Here is a 6,000-nt window from a genome sequence, read left to right on the forward strand (position 1 = left end):
AATAAAACAAGAGTTTGGTAAAACTATTTTTGCTTCTACCATCAACCTTAAATTGTCTGCTTCACTAAGTCTCATTCTCCAGAAGAAATTACAGTTCTTTAAGTGTAAGAAACCACAAGCTTAAATCATTTGCCATGCAAATTTATTTAACTTTCATAATAATACAATCTACATACTAGGAATGCTGAGCCTGGCTCATGAAAATTCCTTCAGTCTCCAGTTAATTGTATATGACTATCTTTTGCCTCGAAAGGGCTACCAGGATGAAACAGCTCAAAGCCACCATTCAATGAACCCATCAAACCAGAAGAGGGAGCTCTGACAGGCCATAAGTTGATTGCCTGACTTTAAGGGGCATCAAGTAAATCTTGGTCTATTCCTCACTTTTTTGACTGAAGAGATTCCCTAAATTGCTTCAAATTTAATCCAACAGGTCAGGTGAGCCTTCCATTAATGCAGCAGTTGAAAACTGGAACAATTTGAACTGGAAATGGAACTTGCCCAAAGATACTACTAAATACCATACAACATTCAAATCTGTCCCTATAAAAAAGAATCAGTCAGCCCCACGTGTCAGTGATACCAAGATTAAAAAATTCTGCTTTGGTGTGACCAAAGTACTTGTTCCAATCACTCTATAAAGTGATTTTTTTTTAACAGCTCTACCCAAAGCGCTAGACACACATCAGCAGGATTAGTAGTAATATCTTATGGGTAACGTTCCCATCATCGGGAAACTCTCAGAATTTACACATCACCATGTAAATTTGGCAGGTTTTCCCCTACTGTCCACCTCCTCTCTGTCCACTCTCCACTATGGTGTTTTCTAGTGTCTTTCATGATTTTTTTTTGCATGGATATTAAAAACAGCATAAAATACTAAATAAGCTAAGTTGCTTTCCACCCCAGAAAGGCCATATTTAACTGGACTGAAAAGGTTTGTAAATCACATGGGGAACTTGAAAAGGGATGGGCAGCTTAAAGAAACAGTCCCATGAATAAATAAACATCTGAATGATGTAAAATAATCATCAAAAGAGTATGTGCACAGATACATCTAGGTAACTGCACAGAACCGACTGATAAAGAAAAGAAAACGAAAAGAAGCTGAAATTGAGTGTTACCCTCTTTTAACTAGATTGGCAGGAAAAATGTGTGTTTGGAAGCTAAAATCAAGTGACTGTGAACATTAAAATTCCCAGCAGAAGCATTTTTGATGACATTTAATGGAAACTAAACCTGCGTTATAGAAACCTTGCTGATAAACATGAAATTTATAAACTATAGCCTAATCATATATGATAGAGCAATTAAAATTTACACTGAAGTATTTTTAACAGCCATGCTCACAACGGGGGAGGGGGGGAATAGGTTACAATTACTACAATGATATCAATCCTGCATAGCTTGTAAATCTGTAGAAGTGACTACACATAAATAAATAAACACATGCTCTTGGGGCAATGCTGAGGTCTGTCAGGATGCTGGCTGTGGTTATTTGAGGAACAGGAGGGTTATGTTTTCTGGACTGTCTTTGTGCCTTTCCCTATTCAATTGTTCTGCAGTGTGTATCTTTTGTTTCCTATCCACAAAATTAAGACATCGTTACAAATTTAAACCAGCCTGCCACAGGAATTGCCCACAAAATGAGGGGGGGGGAAGTATGAATATGTAAACTTTTCAATTAAAGAAATCTTCAGAATCAACAAACAACAACTTTCATTGGGTGATATTCTCAGGTGCCCAGTACTTGTGTACATTAACTAATTTAAAAATCGAACAAACAAAGATGTGTTGGATAAAAATCTTCAGGGGGGTCCTGGAAGCTGTTCACCTGGTTTAAGCCATGGAGATTTTCAATCTCCTGAGTTTATATAGCTTAAAATGAGGTGATTTGTCCCTATATTCACAGAAAGCTCCGTTGAGATTCTACACGTAAAAAAGAACGTGGTCAAATAAGTATTTGTAAGGAAGCATCTAGAGAATGATGGGGCAGCTGCATGCCATCTCTTAAAACAAAACCCCGAACATGTAATTAAGAGTCTCAGTTCCTCCTCCTTAATATCTGCACAGAAAATTTTATACGGTTTTAAAAGGAAAGAAAAGGGAAACGAAAAAGAAAACGGCCTACATTTATCTTCCCATTCGTTGGAACAAACAAACGGGTGTGAATGAAGCCTAGGGAACAAATCACTGAAAGGTTTCCGCCCGGGGGTTTTTGTTTTTGCGTTTTTCTGCCCTTTCCTTTCCTTTTAAAACGACGCGGGTGCTTATAACAATAAACCTGCAATAAACAAACAGACAAACAAACAACAACAACAAAAAAAACTTTACGAAATATTGTCGTCACGTTCTGGCTCCGACCATTTCGGCGAGGCACGGCGTGCGACCCAGCGAGAGGCAGACCTGCACACTTCTGTCGCCGAAAACCCAAACCTCACTCAATTCAGCACCGCACCAAGCGGGCGAGGGGCCGGCGGGGACTCTCCCCTAGGGGGATTTACAGCTGCGCGGTGAGGGAGTTGGAGGGAGGAGAATCGGGGGCTTCCCAGTTAACTGGGCGGTGGGGAGGGGGAGGGCTGGTCCCCGCTGGGAAGCAGGTGGCCGGCCGGGGTGGGGGTGGGGTCAGTGGGTCACGCCGGGGGCGGGAGGAAGCCCCGGGGGTGGGGGTGGGGGTGGGGGTGGGGGGTGGGGAGGGACGGATCCTCCCTGACCTCTGAGGTCCGCGCCCGGTCTCACAGGCCACCGTCAGGGACAGGTTCACGGGGCTCTTTAGCCACAAAATTAATAGCGTGGAAGTGCACGTATCCGCTTTCGGAACAAAACAAAACGCGAGCGGGTCCCTCGGAACCTCGAGGGAGCCCGTTTCCAGGTTGAAACACAGACAGACAGACGGACACACACACACACATACATACACACTACTTCGGAAACACAAAGACGCGAGACACAAAACACATCAGGAACGCAAGTGGGAAAGACACCTTCCGCGAGGACACACAAAAGAAGAGTCGCGGAACAAGCCAGGGGGAAGAAAAAGAAAAAGAAAGAGAAAACCATCGCCGGGGGCCGGCCCCGGGGCTGCCGGCGCGCGAGTCCCCGCGGCCCCGGGGGAGGACTCGCCCCGCGCGGCGCCCTCGCGTCCCCCCCGTCGCGGGGCGCGCGGCAAACGGCGACAAAGCGAACCCCGCAACTTGCCCCGCGCCGGGCCCGAGGCCGTGCCCGGTGGGCTCGGGCGCGGGGCGGGCGGGAGCCCCGGCTGCCCCCGAGCTGCCGGCGGGTGGGCGCCTTGGAGTGCGGGGACCCCCCGCCGGCCCGGGACCTCGGAGGGGGGCGCGCCCGTCCGCCCGCCCACCCACCCGCCCGGCCGGGCGCGCCCCGGTCCCCTCGCCCGCCGCCGCCTCCGGGGCCACGCTCGACGCGGCCAGGGACGGGGGTCCGGGCGCCGCCCCCGTCGCGGACGCCGCCCGGCCCGGCCAGCGCTCACCTGTGCCCGCCGCGCCGCGCCGCTCAGAGCGCCGAGAGCCGCCGCCGCCGCCGCTCCGTCCGCCCCGGCGCCCGCGGCCGCGCCGCCGCCATCTTGGCTCCGGTCGGAAGTGACGTCGGGTGGCGCCGGCCGCGGCTCCCGAGCCCGCACCGCGGGCGCCGTCGCTGGGAACCGCCGCCTCCAGCGGGGCGCACCCCCGACGGTCGCGGCGGCCCCGCCGGCCCCGCACCCGGACCGTCGATCGCGACTCGGGGGTGGGGGCGTCCCCGACGCCAGCCCCCGACGCACCCGCCCAGACTGACCATCCCGCTTGCCGTTCCTCGTTGAGCCCTCGCCCACTGGTCCATGACCCGACGGAATTTAACCCGCCCCCCTCCCCCCCAAAAAAGTTAGGGGTTTGTGCGACTCAAAGTTATTACAAGGGTCCACCGCCGTGGCTGCTACGCGAAGAGGGAGGGAAATAGCATCATCGCCGAAGTTCTGGCCAAGAGTAGGAGCATGGGCCCCACTCTGGGCTTGTCTCCGAGGACCAGACCTGCGTCCTCCCTCTCTTGGCTCCTTCCGAACACGTGTGTGTTGCCGGTTTGCCTGGTGCCTCGTATCTTTCTAGGTGCCGGGCACAGCATGTGACACTCCTTATTTTCCGAGCCAAGAGACCGCTTGTGTGAAGGATGAATGTGCCTGTGGCCGTGAGCTGGGCTGAGCTGCAGAGTCCGTTAGGCGTTTGCGGGGAGGTAGCTAGCAAATACGGGAAGAGTCAGTCGAGTCGGGGAAAGTCTGGAGTTGGCGGGAGAGGCGCAGGCCAGAGGTCAGACAGAACATAGAGACGCCGCATGTGGATGGTTTAGAGCCAGGAGCAGCACAGAAAGCTGAAGTTACTCACCGAGACGGAAATCAAGGAAGATTGAAATGGAATGGGTGACATTAGGCCTTTACCAAGGGCTGACACTAACGAATAGACGTGAAACTGGAACAGACAAGCCTGAGAAACTTTCGAAGGAGTATACATTTAAGGGAACAACATTTAAGGTATCAACATGAATCACGTTGCAATTTTATTGTAAAAGGGATGCTAGTGTAGCTAATGCTAGTGTAGCTAGTCTCACTGCGTGCATGAATGAAGATACCCTCATCTCAGCACATGTTATCAAGGCCTTTCAAAGCGACAGGGTCAGCACAGAGCCAAAGGAGAAAATAGGTGGAACCTCAGAAGATTTTTCGTTACAGGGAACAGAGAGATCCTCTATCTGGGAGATACCCATCTGCGCGTCGCTAGAATTGCCGTGGGCCAGAGATGTTATTAAAATTTTCTATTCCTGGGGGCCGAATTAATAGTACAGCAGGTTGGGTGTTTACCTTGCACATGGCATAGTCGGCATCTCATATGGATCACCTGAGCACCACCAGGAGTAATTCCTGAGCGCACAGTCAGGAGTAACTAACCCCTGAGCACCATCTTATGTGACGCAAAAAGTGACCCCAAAAATTCTCCATTCCTTAATGTTTTGCAATGAGATCTATGCTTCTAAGTCACCAGTAGTGTTTATCGGCCATTTTCCAACCGTGGTCCTTTTCTGAACTGTTTTCTTGATTCCCACCTATGACCCAGGAGTGGGTGGGAATCAAGAGTGGAGTCCAGGAGTCCATGGGGGGGGCATACCCCTCCAGCTTTAGAAACACTAGTGCAGGGGTTTTTTTGGGAAAAATCAGGAAGACTCTACTGTTGAAATATTGAACTTAGAAATAAAACGTTTTATGGTTATGTGTTGTCTGACGTTCAGTGAAATGCACATCGGAATAATCTATAGATATGTGCTCATCATACTAGAAGTCAGAAGTTCAAAATCATTGTCATAAGGCCCAAATCCAGTGCTCAGTTGAGCTCATGCTCCTCTGGAAAACTCTAGGAACAATTGGTCCTCCCTCTACCAGCTTCTGGTGGCTGCCAACACTCTTCAGTTTGTATCTCCATTCCTTAAAAGTTGAGCACTGTTGCCTCTCTCTGGTCCACCTTCATGTCACCTGTGTGATTAGATAGCCCTCTGCTCATTCTTACAAGGAAACATGACTGCATTTAAGTCTCCCTCAGATAATCCACATAATTTCCCCAACTCAAGATCCTTCACCCCTGCAAAGACTATAAGGAGGTAAAGACACGGACTTGTCTTTGAAGATCATTATTCAGTCTACCACCAGGCATAGCCTCGTTATTCTAAATTGCTCCTAATCAGCAATTGTGTATTTTTCGTCTGTGTATTTTTTCTTGGAAAGGCATGTATTTTTCAATTTGTGCCACTTCTCAGGAATAATTGTTTTTAATCCTAAATATACTATCAAAAATGCAATGAAACTTATTGTTTTCATTATGCATAACATGCTATTACTCATATGTCTTTGAAAAGGCAAAATATATTGTCTTAAAGTTCCAACCTCCTGATCTTATTTCCTTCCTGTGGCCTTCCCTGCTCTAAAGTTTGGCTCCCTTGTCTCATGCCAAGTCTCCCATTTATGTG

The 6,000-nt window shown here is 49.3% G+C and overlaps 1 protein-coding gene across 3 annotated transcripts in view; it reads right to left on the bottom strand.

Moving 5' to 3' along the window:
- Window positions 1–3,570, bottom strand: part of PRDM2 (PR/SET domain 2) — a 128,539-nt gene extending 124,969 nt beyond the window's left edge. The window contains exon 1 of one of the 3 annotated variants that reach the window (XM_055137843.1): window positions 3,488–3,570. The gene's annotated coding sequence lies outside the window, so the exon portion shown is untranslated. The remainder of the gene's footprint in view (window positions 1–3,487) is intronic. The other 2 variants (XM_055137841.1, XM_055137842.1) reach the window with 2 other exon arrangements.
- Between the last annotated feature and the right edge of the window lie 2,430 nt (window positions 3,571–6,000).

The sequence above is a fragment of the Sorex araneus genome, chromosome 5, assembly GCF_027595985.1.
Source record: "Sorex araneus isolate mSorAra2 chromosome 5, mSorAra2.pri, whole genome shotgun sequence".
Taxonomy (NCBI): domain Eukaryota; kingdom Metazoa; phylum Chordata; class Mammalia; order Eulipotyphla; family Soricidae; genus Sorex; species Sorex araneus.